This window comes from Alexandromys fortis, unplaced genomic scaffold, assembly GCF_014885135.2.
Source record: "Alexandromys fortis isolate MF-2015 unplaced genomic scaffold, M_Fortis_MF-2015_v1.1 scaffold_206, whole genome shotgun sequence".
Lineage (NCBI taxonomy): Eukaryota > Metazoa > Chordata > Mammalia > Rodentia > Cricetidae > Alexandromys > Alexandromys fortis.
The window spans coordinates 1,775,296-1,794,356 of record NW_026068097.1 but is presented as its reverse complement, the minus strand read 5'-3'; the positions used below and the strand labels follow the sequence as shown (position 1 = coordinate 1,794,356).

Below are 19,061 nucleotides of genomic sequence, written 5' to 3'. Positions count from 1 at the left end.
ATATATAGGTTTAGCTTAACAGCCACCAGAATCAAATATCTCTCTGTACTTAGCTCATTCACTATCAAAATTTTTAAAGAAAACACAATAATATACATAATCCAGACTCTCTGTGTATATTCCATCTTTACATGGCTTATTTTTCTTTACTCCTTTAATTTATGACTGTCTGTACTCTGTCTCTTAAAGACTTTGTTTTATTTTTTAAAACCATTTACTTCCTTTTATAACTGTCTGTATTCTTTTTCCTCTCTCTCTCAAGCCTATGTACATTTATCCAACACTGTGACCCATTTAGAGGTCTTTTCCATCTGAATCTGTCTTTATTGCATGCATATCTGTATTAATTTTCTGACCAGGAGCATTTTTACAATGGTAAGCAGCTTGGTTACAAATGGCCCAGGATACTGGCTCTGTCTCTCAGGCTTTCAATATGGTGGAGGTAGTTCACTGCCAACTCTGGGACTGCTGGATGGGATACATTCTCAGCACCTCAACTCTGGGAAGCATTGTCCCTAAATTCAAAGATCATCAAGGAGAAAGGCTTGGAAAGAGGGTAAGAGCTAGAGACATTGGATAACATTTGGTAACATTGGATAACAAATGTAACATTTGGTAGGTTGACCACTCTTCAGTGGAAGATCACACACACAAGAATATTTGAGCAGCACACATTGATCTCGACTGATTTAAGAAAACAAGGCACAAAGTTGGGTGGGTAAGGAATAAGGTTGGATCTGAGAAGTGCTGGAGGAAGGGGATAAATATGAAAACATGTTATATGAAACTTTCAAGAAAAGTAATTAAAGAAAATAAAAAGCAGATACACTGAAAGAATGAAACCTAAAGTTGTTTAAGTTCTAGAGGCTTGTGTACACACATGTACACCCATTCCCCCACCATATCCATCTGCATACACATAAACACACCCACAGAGAGTCACACCCATGTGCATACACATTGACACACACAGATCAGAACTAGGTGTTGTCATGCCAGTGCAGCCTGGATGCCAAGGCTGGTGGGGGAGGGTTCTGGGATTGAGACACAGAGGCTTCTTTTAAGGTGGAAGAACAGCAAGCTTTATTTTGCCTCAACTAAAGCCTTTTATACCTCTACTGCTCCTGTGGAAAAACACCGGCCAGAAAGAACACAAACATCATTGTCAATTACAGACCACAAGGAAGTCCCCCTGTCGGCCAGGGGGAGTGAGGGCAGCTAGATCACAACAGGTATGGTGAAGTACAGCTGTGTTCTCAGCACTTCAGAGGCAGAGGCAGAAGTTCAAAGTCGTTCTTAGCTAAATAGCAATATTATGTACAGACTACGACACATGAGATGCTCTCTCAAAGATAATTTAAAAACCTGAACAGAAACACAAAGAACACTTACACATTGCTGTAAGACAATTGACAAACATTGACAAACACACAGAAACAACAGAACTCTTACCACTGCTGATAAAAATATAAAATGGTGAAACAATCCAAATTTCTGTTGCAGGAGAGCCAGGCTGCTTGTTCGTCCCAGCTGCCCGGGTAACTTAGCCCTGAAATAACCACACAGAAATTGTATTAATTAAATCACTGCTTGGCCCATTAGCTCTAGCTTCTATTTGGCTAATTCTTACATATTAATTTAACCCATTTCTATTAATCTGTATATCACCATGAGGTCGTAGCCTACCAGGAAAGTCTCAACACGTCTATCTCCGGTGGCTGGTTCATGGCATCTCCCCACTCTGCTTTCTTCTTCCCAGCATTCAGTTCTGTCTTCTCTGACTACCTAAGTTCTGCCCTACCAGGCCAAGGCAGTTTCTTTATTCATTAACCAATACAAACAACACATAGAGGGGATTGCCACATCACAAATGAATGCATAAAACAGTGGTATGTATATACATATGATGGAATGCTAGTCAATCAGAAAAAGAAATGAAGCATTGATTCATGTTACAACACAGATGAACCTAGAAAACACATAATTCTATATATGCAATAATAGTCAAATCCACAGAGAGGGGTTTGTCAGGGGTGAAAAGGGAGAAATGGATTGTGGATCTGGAGTTGTGTTAGGGAGTAATGAAATTTTCTGGAAATAGATGTTATATAGTTCTGTGGATATACTATTTAACTGAATACTTAACATGGGTAAATTTCATAGTACTCAATAGCTCATTATCATCATCATTATTGAATTAAAGTCTTGCTTTGTAGTACTTGCTTGCCTAGTACCTGTTATTAGTGCACAGTGGTCTCAATCTCACAACAACCCTCCCGTGTCAAGCTTTTAAGTGCTGGAATCACAAGTGTGTGCCACTATTCTTCTATTTAGAATAATGTCACAATAACGCAGTTGAAACACAGGGCTTGTGCAAGACCTGCATTGTGGGAAGGGTAAGGAAAGGGGTGGAGTCTTGGGGGGCTTTGCCCCAGCAGTTTTCCATACATATCCCTAGGATGTTCCAGGCTCTGCTGGGAGGTCTACAGCTGTCATTGATAACGCTGCTTGCTGCCGGAAGCTTTACATGTTGTTCCCTAAGAGCAAACAGAAACTGGAAGGAGTTTGGCAAGGGGCCAAGAGTCTATGCCACTCACAAATAGCTACTCCTGGAGTGTCCCACTTGGAGACTCAGGGTTGACAGGCTTCTTTGTGGGGGTGCATGTGTTCTCCATTGGTCAATGGTCTATTTGAAGAGATTCCCAGAAAGTGTAGGTGGAAAAGGAACATCTCCACCACACTCTGTCTGGAGTACTCTCTCAATGGGTTCTTCCCCAGTTGCCCACCTAAAGGTGGGGTCCTCAGGAAGTGGTTTCTAGAGCAATCATGTCTCATCTTTATGCTTTGCTGCATGAAGGGCTTGTTCACTGAGGGGAGGCATGGCCTAGGGAGGGGAAGGAACTCCAACCGACAGTTCTCATGAAATTCTGGCAGGAAGCAGTGGGGAAGCATTCCTTTCGAAAAGGATGTACTCTTTTTGTTTCAGTTTATTTTGTGAGACAGGATCTTGATATGGAGCCAGCAAAAACTGGCTTCAAATGTGCCATCCTCCTGTCTACCTGCCAAGAGCTGGGATTCCAGGTGTGTATGGTCACAATATGTGTTCTTGCATCTCTCATGCTTCCAGTTGTTCTTAGTTACTCCTGGTTCCCTATGCAAAGCCTGCTTTCTCTTTTAAGCTTATTCTATATTACTTGTTGGGAAAGAAGTGGGGGCATGCCAGGGAATGCATATAGAAGTCAGAGGACCCCTTACAGGGATCATTTCTCTCCTGCCACATGTGTTCTGGGGATTGAACTCTTTTGGTCAGGCTTTGCAGCTAGCCATCTTGCTGGTCCTATTTGGCTTTTGAAGCAATGTCTAATATACCTCCAGCAGATCTCAAACTTGCTATATAGCTAAGAATGATTTTGAATTTATGATCTTTTCATCTTCACCTTCCAAGTTCCTGGATGACAAGTGTGCATCAACATGCTTGTGTTATGTGGTGCTGGGATCCTAGCCAGGCAAGCACTCTACCAACTGAGCCACACTCCCAACCTCAAGGCTTTTCTTCTGAAGTAGGACACAAAACCCCTGTCTTAGACTAAACCTGACCTTGAAAAGTAGCTTTACAGTAGAGACAAAGCACAGAGAACATTGACATCAGTAAGTCTGATTTTTGTTCTTTCTGCTCCACCTACTTGGGAAGGCTTACTCCTGTTGTTCTAATTCGGATAAGATATACACAATATAAAAATGAGCCCTTTGCATTGCTATCAGTGGGACAGGATGGTTCTAATTTTTTCTCATCCTCATTGACACTTGCTTTTTCTACTTTTAATTTAAAATTTATTCTATTCCCATGTGCCTGTGCATGCTCTCATACGCACATGACATAGCCTTTGTGTGGAGGTCAGAGAAGAAGTTTGCAGAGTTGATTCTCTCCTTGCACTCTATGGGTTCTGGGGCTAGAACTCAGGCTGTCAGGCATGGTGATAAGCCCCTAAGGAGCCACTTTGTCACTCATACATGGCTTTGGTTATTGCAGCTCTGTAATAAGTTTTGAAATCAGGAAGACTGGGTTGCATTTTTGGAATCTATTAATGACGATATGAATCCTATGTTAAGTTTTCTACTTTTGCAAAACATCATTTGAATTTTGACAGGAGTTGCAATGAAGTTATAGATCAATTTGGGTAGTACTGACTTATTAACAGTACTGATCCTTCTGATCCATAAACTTGTGGTATCTTTCACACATTTGTGTCTTTAAATTTTTCTGTCAAGAATAGTATAATGGTCTTACTATACACGGTTTTCCATAAATGTTTTGTTGCTTTATGAACTTTAGCCCAGTATCATTCAGATTAAGTGGCTGTTCACTGACAGATTTTTTTCATGTGTTTTTTTCAGTTTTCATTATGTGTTTGAGTGGTATAATGCTCATGCCACCATGAAATAGTAAGATAAAAAGAGAAAGCTCTTTTAATAACATGTTGGGGGTAAATCATGTTTGTTTTTCTTCACAGGGCTTACTTCCTCAAAAAATAATGTAAGAAACTGAGATTGAAAAACAAACCCAGTTAGATGAGGTGGTGCATGCCTGTAATCCCTGTACTTGGGAGGCAGAGACAGGAAGATTTTAGTTCAGGTCAGTGTGAAGCACATATGAGACCCTGTCTCACGAAACAAAAGACTGGAGCTGGAGCTCTGGTGCACCAGGTTAGTAGACGTGAGTTTTTGGATTTGATCAACAGCACTAATGACAAAAAAAAAAAAAAAAAAAAAAAAAAAAAAAAAAAAAAAAAAAAAAAAAAAAAAAAAAAAAAAAAAAAAAACCTCTTAGGATTGGAAGTTCAGAGAGTAGGGAAATCTTGTGATTTTGACTTTGATTTGCAGTTGAACTTCAGGACTTATTTTTTTTACCATGTTGCTTTCTCTACTGGACCCCAGAGTCATGTCCCCCACTGTATCTCCCACCCTGCACTGTGAACACCCTATGTAGTGATGTTTCCTGGGAAACAGGGTGTGTCCAAGGATCCGTGAGAACAAAGAACCTAGATTTGTCTGTGTGAATATTTTCACACCCCATTACATGCTTTAAACCTGCACTTAGCAGCTGGGAAAATAGAGCTTACTGAGCCAGTTCCTCCAAGGAGGCCCCATCTCAACTGTGAGTTCTAGGAGAAAAGCAGGAGTGAGAGAAACAGCATCAAGCAGCAGCAGTGCTTTAGCTACCTGTGAGACATAGCCACATCTCGTCATTGCACTCATGGTACAGCACAGCCTTGCTAAGTGTGTCGGCAATCCTCTCTATCCTTCTTCTTCCTGGCGCCCTCCCCCCATGCCATGTTAACCTCGGTTTTCTTGAAATACAGCTTATCTACACTGAAATGCACTCATACATGTCAAGTTTATAGTTGGAGCTCGGGCAGCTGTACACAGTTTCATAATGACCATCACAAGCAAGACAGTGCATTTGTATTCTCCCCTAAACTATTACTGCCGCTGCCCTTGGAGACAGTTTTCTCCCATTTGTAGTTGACTGGTGACCCCAATCAACTACAAGTCTGACTTCAATCACTCTAATTTTGTCTTTTCCAAGCTGTACTAAGGAGTTGCGAGTGTAGGCCGGTGGTTGAGCACTTCCCGAGCATGCTGAGACTTTGAACTTTGAATTAATCTTCAGTACCATAAAATCTATAATATAAACGGAACAGCATAGTCTCTACTAATTTGTACAAAGTTTGTTTCACTTAATACAGTATTTTTGTAACTTATTCATACTGTAGCATATATTATAACTTTTTATTGCTAAGTAATATTCCACTATGTGCATATATTATCATTGATTTAGTCATTCCATAGCAATGGGAATTCGACCATTTGCATTTTTATTCATTTTTAGTTAGCATAATAATGGTTTTGAGATATATATTGAGACACGGTCTCATGTAGCTGAGTCTGGCTTCACATACCATATGTAGCCAATGATCTAAACCAAATACCTAGTATGTTGACACATGCCTGTAACCTCAGCAGAGGAATGCACTCACTTGACAGATGAAAGAAATGAAGGTTTATAGAGCAGTATTTTCACAGATGAACTAGGATTTGAACCTTGGTACCTTGATGCACAGCTTTCTCTCTCATCTTTTTCATAGTCATCCTGATGGCTTTAATACATTTTTAATTAACCTGAATACCTAAGAGTGCAAAATTTTCCAAACATATTCTGGACCGCTTTCTTAGAGGAAGCAGTGCTTTGAAAGGTAAAATGGCTTTCCCACAGCCAGCAGTTTGCCTATAGAATCACTGAGATTTACTGGGATTCAAATCACTTTCTGATTCCAAGTGCATCCTCCTTGGGCCCTGCGCCTCACATGGGTATTCGTAATCAGCCTTTCCTCAGTCTGTTTCTCCCTTCACCTTTCCCTATCCTGGCCCATGGAGTTCAGTGAGTGAGAAATGGGAGATGAAAGACCAAGCTCTCTCAGAGGCCTCTATTAGCTCTGCCTACCACACTCCCCCAACTTCAGTGAACAGAGTAACATCCAGAAGGCTAGAGTCACTCAACACAAGTCTTAGCAATAGCAAGTATTTCAGGAGGCCAGGTTGGTAGTGGGGACACAGACAGAAGTACACTAGGTATGGGATGTGCAGCTCTAAAAGGTTGTTGGAGAGGTAGCATTATGTCCCCCATCTATTGCTCACATGCCCCAAAGTGACAGGCCAGCCATCTCCCCATAAAACCCCTGCCTTGGGGAAAATATGTGTATATCTGTGTGCAAAGTGCGGGGAAAACTGAAGAATGGTTTAAACACACACACACACACACACACACACCCTATGCTGAAGGAATGTAGGACTTGTTGAATTATATAGTTGCTTTGCTAACGGGTCAGTGGCAACTGCTCTGTTACACACAAAACATTTTTAACTTTCCAAGTGTCAAATCTATGTGTTCCCAGGATCTCCATCACACTGAGAAGCAGGCACGGCAGGGGCCATTGTGTCTATTTTCTAGCCTAGGAGAACGTTTTCTCTACTGCCCCTTTCTGGTTGGTCTATATCCTTACACAGATGAGGCTAGGCTGGGGTCAGACTCAGATGGACTCTGAAGAAATCCCTAGAGGAACTGCTTAAGATGAAGACCACCTGTAGCCTCTTCAAACTCCCCCCCCCCCGACTTCCAGCTTGAGCAAAAAGGCTTTAGCCTCATTCTTGGACACTTAAAACATGCTTAATGTATACGAGTCTCCATGCAAGCTGTGGCTTTCCCTCCTCCCATCTTTATTCTCCTCTCCCCCTCTGCCCCAAGATTGACAGACATTGAGAATCCAGCTATTCCGTAGCCACCAGGGAGCCTCTTCAGCATGCAAATTTAATGAGCATGCTTTGAAATACAGCACAAATGTGAATGTAATTCAAAGAACTTCACAGTCTGGGGAGGGGAGCTGGCAGAGCAGACATTCAAGCAAATGATGACATCAGTACAATGAAAAGGACTCTGGGGGAAGCTTCTAAGTCTGCCTGGCCCAGAAACAAGTGTTATTCTGCTCTCTGTCCAGGAGTTTGGCTAGTGAAAAAAAAAAAAAAAAAAAAAAAAAAAAAAAAAAAAAAAAAAAAAACCCTGGAAGATCCAGAGAATAGAAAGATCCCTGTCAACTTGGAGGGCAGAGAAGCAGACTGGGAGAAGTGGCTAAAGAATGAATTGGTTCACAAAGGTCTTTTTTTTTTTAATCTCAGAAGTCTCTCTTTCTGTCACTCCCTCTCTCTCTCTCTCTCTCTCTCTCTCTCTCTCTCTCTCACACACACACACACACACACAAGCTCCCCCTTAATCCCTGAGTAATATAGCACTCAGGATCCCACAGTAGATGTCTGAAATAATAAATGGTATCGAGTGTGTATTAATATAGACCAATGAAAACAGCAGATTAATAAACTAAGAAGAGTAAGAAGTTAATAACAACAGGTAGTAATAAAATAAAATAGAATAAAATTATCTAATTGAAAGAAGGGTTAAACAAATTTCATGAACAAATATCATGAAGCACCACTACAATCAATCTGACGACTAACCCAGCAATGAAGTGACTAATAGGTAGAAAGTAGGCAGAGAACATGAATGTCCTGGAAATGGCATGATTCACATCTCAGCTGCGATGGAGCTGAATAGCAAGATATTTCATCACCTCAAAATAGTGTGAAATTTAAAACTTATGAGTTGTTTATTTCTGGAATTTTCCATTTAACACTTTTGGACTACTGTTCAACAGTGAATAACTGAAACTATGGAAAGTAAAGCTAAATATGGGGTGGGGTACTGTATAATGACATTTGGATATATATGTGTGTATATTTGAATGATATTAGGCAAAAGAGTTGCTTTTAGATTTTAGAGAATGAACCAATAGAAGAAGAAAAAAGATCATGGTGAAATAATCCCTGTTTACCTAAATTTCTCGTGTAAAATCAATGTGCAACACAAAACCAAGAGACATGACATACATTCTTCTATGAGCCAGACTAAGGGTGTTTATTTGATTAAGCACTGAGCTATCTTCATACATTTGCACCCCTCCCTGCTTTCACTTTCTGTTTACTGTTTCAGTGGTCATCTGACCAAATCCTAAGAAAGCTGAACTAATTTTGACCTGTTTCCTTTTACTGGTTCAGTACTGCTCCTGGGAAGGTGCTGGCACAGCATGAGATACACCCCTAGCTTATGTGGGCTTATGAGTTCCAGATACTGTACCAGAATCTGTTTCAAATTCATGCACTCAATAATAATAGTTCATCTTTGTGATAGTTGCTTCAATTTAATCTAGAACAGTTTTCCCTCTAGATTCCCCCTCCCCTTTTTTGCACAGATGTAGTGAGAGCCGGCACCAAAGTACTGGGGCTAACCCTCCCAGTGGTTTCAGCCTGGCACTGACTCTACAGGGGTGGATTCTGACATCTTGGCCCTGCCCATGCCCAGCACCAATTACCAACTACAATTCCCAGATGCCTCTATGCTCCGGACCCGTCAAACAGGGTTTCCTGGCAGTCTCACCGGTGAAAAGCTAGAAGAGGCTACTTAAGTCACCCAGCACCTTCCTCCCACCCCATATCACATGTCCAGCCCCAGCCAATCAGAGATGGAAGGAGGAAAGGCAACAGCAGTTTGGGGACCCGGGAGGGTTTGGGGGCGGGACGAGCGTGGAGGGGGCGGGGCGAGCGTGGAAGGGGCGGAGCGGGGCTCCAAAGCCGAGCAGCCTGGCAACTCTGGTGGCTCCTTGAGCCTGAGGTGGGTGCACATTCTCGACTGGCCTAGCGAGGGGCCGGACGCTGCGGGGACCCAAGATGGGAGGGTCTATAGTAGGAAGAGGGACTACCTGGGCGGACGAGTCGCGAGGGCCCTGTTCTGCCCCCGCGGGGGTGGGGGTGGGGTTCTCTGGAGAACCTTGGCTGTCCCGGCAAAGTAGGGCTGAGGCCCTGCAGCCGCCGGCAGGTGTCTTCCTCTGGCTTTTCTGTTCTTCTTGCCCGAGGTACCCAGGTGGCGGCGGTCGAAGGTTGGGACGGAATCGGGGAGGGTTGAGGGTCGTCAAAACCACTGCCGGTACTTCGCTTCCCTGTTCCAGGGAGGCGAGCCCTCGGGACAGCCGCCCTGCCTTCCCGGCGACCGCTCCTTGCCCCGGCCCTGAGCACCGGGCGGACACCCGCCCTATTCGCCCTGGACCCGCCAAGTGGTGGCACCCTGGCACTGGCCACAAGCCCTTCTTTATCGCCCTAGGCCAGTGTTTTTGTGTCGTACACGGGGGGTTATCTGCTTTTGCAACAGTTGAGAGAAGATCTGAGAAGGAACGGTTAGTTCCCCCGATATGCAGTCGGAAGTGTAAACAGTCGCTAGCAAGCGCTTTTGGCCCGGTTGCCTCTCTTAACTGTCTGTTGTGCTCAGAAAGTGAAAAGTAATTTTAGTATTTGCCTAAGCAAAAATAAAGCGAATCTCGCGCGAAAACTGCATTACGGGCTTGATGGACGTGTTTGAGGTATGAAACAAATAGCTTGTACTTGGTTTCTGAACCAGATCTTCTCAAGAGTGGAATCCGAGCATTTTTAGAACTGCCCTTCAGGTAGTTAGTTGTTTCCTGAATGAGGGAACTGAGGCCCAGAAGAGGTTAATGTAACAATGGCTTTAGGCAACCCAGTTGGCTAAGCTAATGTGACAAGCCAAGTCTGGGGGTTTCTTGAAGTCTGTCTAGTCTGGGTTCCTCCTACCGTAACTCAGTTCTGTTCACTGTGAAGTATCCACCTTAGAGTACCAAGACTGAAGTTTTACTACAGGTCAACCCTTTCGGAATTAAAGGAATTTCCTTTAAAATCAGTTTACTAGCCAACCTTTCCTCGATCACATATATTGGGAAGGATTGTCAAATTTGACTCCAAAAGACTTAAGGCATTATTACAGGATCAGATCTAGCTTTTTGGAGATCCCATGCATTGGAGATTAAAACTGGTGACCCTTTCTGTAGCAGTGGAGCAGGCTTGTGTTCAAAAGTAGTTAACAATTATGTGGGATTATAGATTCTAGTCCTCTTGTTATATGATTGGTCTCCTTAAAAGTCTTATATTTCTCAAGTTGTCGGAGGTTCCATTCATTCATTAAACTTTGCCTATGGTGTAGATACAGTGTCTGACCTAAGCACCAGGAAGACAACAGGGAAACACAGTTAAGGACTTATTGAGTTGATATAGTGAGTGTCAGACAAAGAAAAAAGCAGTGATGTGTTTATTAGCAGAGGGGAGTTGTAAAAAATAAACTTTGAAAGTGTCCAGTGGCATTAAAACAGGCTGGCATGATGGAGAGTGCCTTTATCATTACTTGGAATTCCTAATTTTTCATAGTTGTTACTGCACTGAAACAAACACATTGAAAATGAAATATTTCTGAGTCCAAGAGATTCTTCCTATGGAGTCATCATTTCTCCAATGAGTGCCTCTTAAATAAGTTCATCACAGCTCATTTCTTATTGTATTTTCCCCTTAAGTGCAAATAGTAATTTCAGACTCTTAGAGTGATGCTTTTCGAGTAAATTTCTGTCTCCCTAGTTAGATAGATCGCTGTTAAGTGCAGAAGTCTCCAGTGAAGTCAGGATTGCATGCTTATTTCTAGCCACTGTCTGCTGGACTTTCAGCCTACCTTGCACGAAGGTTTCTATTCTTGTATACAGGCTCGTACTGTGAACCTGTTATCTGAAATGATCATCTCTCTATGTTGCCTTGCTTCTAGAGATGCTAGCTCACTTTGAAATAGTTCAGAGTCAAAAAGCACTCAAGACCTGAGGAGCAAGAGCATGCCTTAATAAAATGGCAAAGAAGTCACAGCAGAAGCTATCTGTTCAGTACCACCACTTTTCCTACTCTGTGTGCTCAGTGTTTCCGAGACAGTCTTTATGACTGCTAAAAATGACCAATGTTACAAAAAGTACTGTAATAATATTGATTCAAAAGAGAATAGGATTAATAAAATGTAGTTGCTTTAGAAACTATTGAAAACACATAGTCCTAGCTTTTATTGAGGCCCAAAAATGAAGAGAAAAGAACAGACTCTTAAAACTTCCTAGGTGACATTTTTAACCAGTGCTCAGCTGATTCTAAAGGCTGGGGTTTCTAGTTATTTCTAAAGATTATCCAACTTTACAATAACATAATGGGTGTCATTCATTATTTTTTAGTCTCTCATTCTGTTTATGACCTCTTATAAGTTTCAATTTCCTTATTTTCTGGCTTTTAGTTCATTTCTTCCTTTTTGGCAGATATCAGAGGGGCAGGGACTGCCATTTGCCTAGAAGGTATGGACTCAGGATTCAGCAGTCTCGGAGCCGTAGTCAATGAGGGCAGTCTTCTTACTTCTTTGTTTCTGTATATAAGAAAACAAAACATAATAATAGTTTCTCGAAGGGTTGGTGGGAGGGCTGAATGATTCCTCTACATTTAGTGCTTCAAACAGTCTTGCACATAGTAAGCATTCAAGGAAAGTTAACCATTGTTGACTTGCTTCAAACTGCTTCCTGTCATGTTCTGTTTGGTTGTTTTGAAAGGGCTCTCACTTTATAGCCCAGTCTGGCCTGAAAGTCAGGACAATCTTCCTGCCTCAGCCTCTTTGAGTTCCATCTATGTGCCACCACACCTAGTTTTGAGTACTTCTAATAAGCCATTGGAGATCCAGTAAGGTGGATTTTCTAGACAAACCTTTGCTTTCCATTGTTGGTGTGAGCTTTAATTGCAGATGGCAGTGGTACCCGTGTCTGCAAGTCTTGAGGCACTAAATTCTTTTTGCCATGTGGAGTGAAGGTCTACTTGGAATCATATTCTGCTTTTTACCACAAACAGTAACAGAGCAGGAAGGGCCTTCCAATTACATGGCCTTGTACTTAGAAGATGGTCTTTCTTTGGCATAGCTTTCAGTATCTTTTCCCCACAGAATACCACAGAAGTCTCATTCCTTTTAAGAGTATGGAAGCATCTCTGTAGAGAATTGGCATTCTGCATAGTGATTTCGTGCTAATTCTGCCAGAGGACCAAGGAATGGTAAATGAGCCTGTGGTCCATGTGAGGTATTGGAGAACTCCTTGCATCCTGATTCTAGACAGAGGTTGAGGTCCCAGTTTTTCTTAACTGTGTGACTCTAGACAAGTTATTTTAACCTTGTTACTGATAGCTCTTCTGTTTGGAAGATGGAGGTAATAAAACCTGCCCTGCCAAACCTCCAGAGACCTAAGGGAACCCAAATGTGCACTAGAAGCCTTTGTAAACCTTGCAGCATTGTCATGATTGCACTAGAGTGTTACATAAGCCATTGATGTTTGGAGAACTGGTATTAAGGAGACTGTCTGCCTTCCTGTTGTTCTTGGTTGTCCTCTGCACTGGAGCTATGGATGTGCCCTCTGCCTCAACTCCCTCTTTCGTTTGCCTTGATACATGCAGTATTTTATTCTGATGCCCTAATGGACCTGGAACATCAGTATCCCTTTTGAGTTTCTACTCCATTCATTCCTAAAACAGTATCACTGTGTAGCCAATACTTAAATAGCGATACCAAGGTGACTCCTGTGTCATGGAGTTTTACTCACTTCTAATCCAAGTGTAAAGGCATGGAAGGCTTCCCTTTTCCCAGTCACATCCAGGCCTCAGTGGTTCAGTCAGACTAGAGTGCATAGCCATGATTCCATGTGAGGATGAAAAGTCATCCTGATCTTGTGAAGAGATCCAAAGATGGGATTGTTCCCTGTATCATTTTCACCCACCCTGTCTTTAAATGACAGGCCCTATTTATGAATGATAGGGTTGGAGTTCTCTTTGCAAGGCACTTGGCTTTCTTTCTCAGTAGCTCAAGATGACTTCACAAGGAACTTTGCTCCACTTTATACTTCTAATAGTTTAGTGTTGTGCTTTCATGGCTGAACCTCACAGGTAACTCCTGCATGTTGCCATGTTTTTCTTTGTTGTTTTGTTTTGTATTGTTATTTTTTATCTAAGAAGGAGTACTGAGGTTCAAGATGCTTTATAAAATGTCTCTGAAACTTAGCCTGGCCCAGAGCTCATAGTAGGTATTTTATAAATATTGTTGACTTGAATCAGAGGAGTAGCAACTTAGATTTGTTGGAGCATGTTGATTTGAATCATTCTTCTGTATGCCTACCGTTCATGTTCCTTAACTAGGTTAAGAAGTGGAGCCTGTGCCTTCTGCTTGGGTTCTGATAGTGGGTAAATGAGAAAAGTCTGAATGTAGCATTGGGAGGGATCTCATGCATTGCTTTGCCACCCCTTTCTTCTCAGCTTCTTGATATTTGGACTCTGTCATGAGTTTAGGCTCATTTTTGCTTTGTTTGCAAATATGTGTGGGTTAGTGAAGGGCTAAGGGAAGTTGAAGGGTAATAATTAAAAGTAAAAATAAAATTAACTTGTTTGTAAGATGTTCAACTCTAATCCCACTGTACAGACTTTGACAGCGTTCGGAGGTGCCCTTTCTTTAGCATGTGATAATGATTACATTCTGATGTCATATCCTTGAACTTTTGGTGAGAAGGAAGCACTTTGTTTCCTGAGCCTTGTAATGGAATACACTGCTCCATCGGTGTCATCCTTTCCTCTTTGTGAGAGTGACTGGGACAGAAGTGAGCTATAACAACATTCCTAGCAGTGGGTGGTGGTGCTTTAAATTCCCTTTGTTGACCTTTACATTTCTTTATGGCCCTGAGATTGCTTAGGTGGGGATTTAAAAGAAAAGGGACTTCACTTGATTTCAGTATTGCCAAGAAATGACCCCAGCTGTTTTAGACAACTAAGAACTGTGGGTATTTGCCAGTGACCCCTGGCTATGACTCACAGTGTACCTCCTAGTTAGTGCTGTTCAAGGATAACAACCTGCAGGAAGATCTCAGGAGAGTAGGCCCTTCACACTTATCTGTGTCATTAGCAGCAACCATATAATTTTAGAGTTTCCTGGTTCTGAGATGTTCCTTGAGTGGAACAGTGGTTGAGGATGTGAGAACGCATGTGTCCCACCCTCCCTCAAAGAGGCTTGTTGGAAATGTCCTCCACCTCTGAGCCCCTTGCTGTAAAGTTAAGCTCAGGTGTAAAGTGGAGGCAGAGTCTAACCCTGCAGGACATTTTCATTCTTTCTATTATCAATTTGAATCATTTCTCCAGAAATTCCCTTAGTTGACAAGGATTGTCTGGATGCCCTTAACCCTCACTAGCTACCCAGAGAGCTTGTAACCTATACAGAATCTCAGGTCAGCTAACCCCTGCAGAATCTGCATTTTCAGGTGTACCCGGAGTGCCTATTATGTAAATGAAAGTTTGAGGTGCTTGATAGAATTACCTGGTCATACCCTGGCTTCCCAAGTCTTTGGAAAAACATTAACCAATACAGAGTTCTAGACTGAAAAAAAAAAAACAGGCAAAGTAAGTTTTAACAAATATTGTACAACCAATTATATGTAAAATAGGATCATTTAATAATTAATGAAACAGCACCCTTTTTTGTATTAGACTTGGAAATGACTTGTGTATTTTGCTTATAAGACATCTCCATTTTGACTAGCCACGTGGTGCATGCTGAAGAGGAGCTTGTGCCAGTTGCTACACTGTGGGACAAGTAGGGCATTGAGAGAAACCTTTTGGCTTTGATTTGCTGATGATTTCATCAGGTTAGCTTTTAGTGCCCAACCAGCTGCCTCGGTAATAACTTACATTAATGTTAGCCTTAATCTTTGCCAAGCCTTTAGCCCATTGCTTTTACATAATGTCTGCTTTGAGGGTGAAATTATTAATATAAGTGCCAAGTTTCTTTCAGAAAGGTCAGGTCTACAGCGAGCTTTCAGGTGGCAGCGTTGGGATCTGGGGGAGACTAGCATGGACATTTTTGAAAAGTCATCTTGTGGCTGCAGGATTATGTAGCTCCACTGAGAGCACCTGCTTTAGGATCACTTCTCCAACTACGCTGTAGTGGGAATTCATTTGGCCGATAGTCTTTTGGGCATTGGCCCATTAGGGCATTGTCTGAGGTACTCTAAGTGCAGACAAAAAGCCTGCTCCCTTTCTCTTTTGGGTGGTGGTCAGAGTCCAGTTCGCAGCTTCCAACATCGACAGAGGACCATGGCTCTCTATCCTTATTGTGAGTTTTTTTTCCCAAATAAATAAGTAAATAAATACTTGTTTTCCTTTATTCAGGGCTCTTGTGGACCTCCTTAATTATGCCTTCATTCTGGCACCCTTCGTGGGGCTTGAACCTACCACCCTGAGATTAAGAGTCTCATGCTGTACTACTGACTGAGCTAGCCAGGCTTCAAGGGCCAGCACAGACTCTGCCTCAGTGGGTTTCGCATGAGGCAAGAGTATAGCACAGTCTTGGTTGCAGCCAACTCTTGGGCGAAGCCCAGGTTGCTGCTGTGTGGGTTATACTTGTGATTAGCCAGCAGCACCAAAATCACCTGAGGGGTTTTTACAGTAGCAAAAGTTCCCTGGCTCTGTGCCTGGAGCTTCTGATTCAGCAGGTCTGGGCCAGAGCCCAGGATCCATGTTTGAGAAGTTGTGTTGCTTTCAGTGTTTCATCATAAAACATTGAGTTTACCTTTGGTTTTGTGCAGATGTACAGCTAACACACATTTTGGAAGTTATAAACAGAAGTTGAATTTTAACCAACCCCCTTTGTGCTTAGAGGGTAAAGACACACACACAGCTCTCTTTAATTTGTTGATGTGATGGGCTATGTTAAGAGATTTTCTAGTTGAACTCCAGCATTAGCTGATTCGTGCTGTTGACACAGAACCATTGTGCACATGGTCTTGCCTACTGCATTTGATTGCTAGTATTTTAGTGTCTATATTTGTCACTGAGTTTTGGCTTCAGTTTTCGTGTAGTTTAATACTGTGATTGACAATGCTAGCCTTATAAAGTGAGGTGGGATGTTCCCTTTCTCTTTGCTTGAAGTCTGTGAAAGGTTGGAGCTTATTCACTTTGTTGAATATTAATAGAACTTGAGGTAGAGCCATCTGGGCCTGGGAGATTTTCAGTTGTCTCTATCTCACTGTTTACCCATCTGCCCCTCCCCCTTTATATTATCATCTCATTAGGTTAAGGAGGCATCAAGCTCACTACTCTGAATATCCTGCCTCCACATCCCAAGTCCTGGGAAGACAAGTGTATGGCACCACATGCAGCTTTGCCTTTTTTTTTTTTTTTGGTTAATTTTACCAAGTTTGTTTGTGGGGGACCAACCTGGTGATATGATTATACTTACTCTTTTTTTCAACTTATTTTTTGGCTAATATTTAAATGGCTAAAATTTTAAGTTATTTTAAGATCATATTCATAGCAACATATATTCAGAAAACTGATTTCATCCCTTTCTCAGGATGGGCATGTATCTACTACTTCTACTACAGATAGTTAGCCTTCTGAGTTCTTTTCTTTTGAAATCTTGAGCAACCACAAACTGATTTATTTGCATCCCCCTGTTTCTTTCACAAGCTATTCAGGCTTTGCTTTTTCATCTTAAAATCTAGTCCAGAGATCATTCTTTTCTTTATGATCTTTTTTTATTTATTCCATTGTTTAGGTGTTTCAAAGCATAGTAGTTTTATTAGGATCATTGTAGTTTCCATTGTAATTCATTTGCTCATCTGTGAGTTTTCCAAAAGTAGATTTTTAAAATCTGAAATGTTTGCCAGCAGTTTTCAATATTGACTCGTAACTACACAACCATAGAATGTAGGTGAATTCTAGTAGCTCTTTGACATTTGGATGCTGGGTTTGTCTGGTCTTGGTGATTGGCTGCTTTGTTCTGTTTTTTTTTTTATATAGTCATGTTTATGTTGTGCATGCCAGTAACTCCTGCCTTTTATTACTGAGTAGTATTCCATAGTTTACTAATTGATAACCATTTGGGTTGTTTGGGTCTGAACTATGACCAGTTATTTCAACTTTGTGTGGCTAATGTTATCATTTGCTTTGTAAAAACTGAACTTTGGCAAGACATATTTGGATTTCCTACAAATACAGGTTTTGATTTTTGTGTGTGTGTTTTTGTTTTTTACTTTTATTTTTTTGAGACAGGTATCCCTGGCTGGCCAGGAACTCACTTTGTAGATAAGGTTACCCTTGTACTCATAGAGATCCACCTGCCTCTGATTCCCGAGTGATAGGATTAAAGGTGTACTCCATTATGCCTATCTTACAAATAGTTTTATTTCTTCATTTTATGTTATATATACCATTTTTATTGTCTTATTGAACTTGTTAGAATTTCTAGAACTTCTAACTGCATGTGTTCTTGCCTTATTCACATTGTTGCAAAGTTTTCTATTTTTCTGTATCAGCTGTAGGTTTCCAGAGATAGCATTTCTTCTTTGCTGGACACTTTTTCAAATCATGATTTATTGTTGAATTATTTGCAGATGCTATGTTGCAGATATGGTCTTCAAGAAGGGATAAAAGGGATAGCCTAATTGACTCTATTACAGTACCCATGACCATTCCCCAATCATCACATCCCAACTTTTATTCTTAGTGTTAATATCAGAATTTATATCTGGAACCTGGGAATTCTTTTTATCCATCTGAAAAGCAGCCATATTGCCTGTTCAAAAGACTTGGAAGTTGTCAGAGTCAATGGGTATCTTTATTTTTGAACTGAAATTTGTAGACCGATGTTTCTGTCCCACCCAGTTTTGCAGCTGTTTAGTCCAACATAAATACATAGAGGCTTATATTAATTATAAACTTTTTGTCCTATTGCTCAGACTTATTACTAACTAGCTCTTATGACTTATTAACCCATAATTTTTGTCTTTGTTTAACCACATGGCTTGGTACCTTTTCTCAGTAAGGCGTTTTCATCTTGCTTCCTCTGCATCTGGCTGGAGACTGCAGACTGAGCTTTTCCTCTTTCCATAATTCTCCCAATGTGGTCACCCTGCCTATATTTCCTGCCTGGCTGCTGACCAATCAGTGTTTTATTAAACCAATACGAGTGACAAATCTTTACAGGGTAGAAGAGCATTATCCCACAGCACAAATTTCTTTATTCTGTCATTTCTATTCTGTTAACAGTGGTTTGGGTTCCTCTTCATCATCGTCCTTTTTGTATTTGTTGCTTTTTCTTGATTTATTTCTTTCACATCCATGAGAACTTCTCTTTCAACCATGTCAAGGTCTAGTAATGTTCAGCCCTTTTACTTGGTCCTATGCCAGGAATGAATGATGGCTTACATTTATGCCTGGAATAATAGGTAACTGCCCAAGTAGGAAAAGACTGTTGTCCATTCTCTCTGGGCCACAAAACTTTATCTTTGTAAGTTTTCAAAGATCTTAATTAAGTCAGTTTTTGGGGATTGCTTTGGACACTCTTTTAGCGTGGCAACATGCCTTTTGGGAGAGCGACTGTTCCTACTTCTGCTTTTTGCTAATCTCCAAGGTCAACTTACTCTTATAAATTAGGACTATTTAAGATGGATCAAGCCCAGCATTTTCAAGAGCTAAGAGATGCCAAGTTGCATTCCATGTGCTCCTGTATATAAGGGTCA

General features: G+C 41.4%; 1 protein-coding gene and 1 long non-coding RNA gene across 2 annotated transcripts in view; one reads left to right on the top strand and one right to left on the bottom strand.

Moving 5' to 3' along the window:
- LOC126489404 (uncharacterized) overlaps positions 1–9,631 on the bottom strand; it is a 20,451-nt gene extending 10,820 nt beyond the window's left edge. Inside the window, exons 1-2 of the long non-coding RNA XR_007588914.1 lie at positions 9,366–9,631; positions 1,453–1,549 (exon numbers count right to left, since the gene is read on the bottom strand). This is a non-coding gene — a long non-coding RNA (uncharacterized lncRNA). The remainder of the gene's footprint in view (positions 1–1,452; positions 1,550–9,365) is intronic.
- Mtm1 (myotubularin 1) overlaps positions 9,211–19,061 on the top strand; it is a 117,461-nt gene continuing 107,610 nt past the window's right edge. Inside the window, exon 1 of the mRNA XM_050123649.1 lies at positions 9,211–9,277. The gene's annotated coding sequence lies outside the window, so the exon portion shown is untranslated. The remainder of the gene's footprint in view (positions 9,278–19,061) is intronic.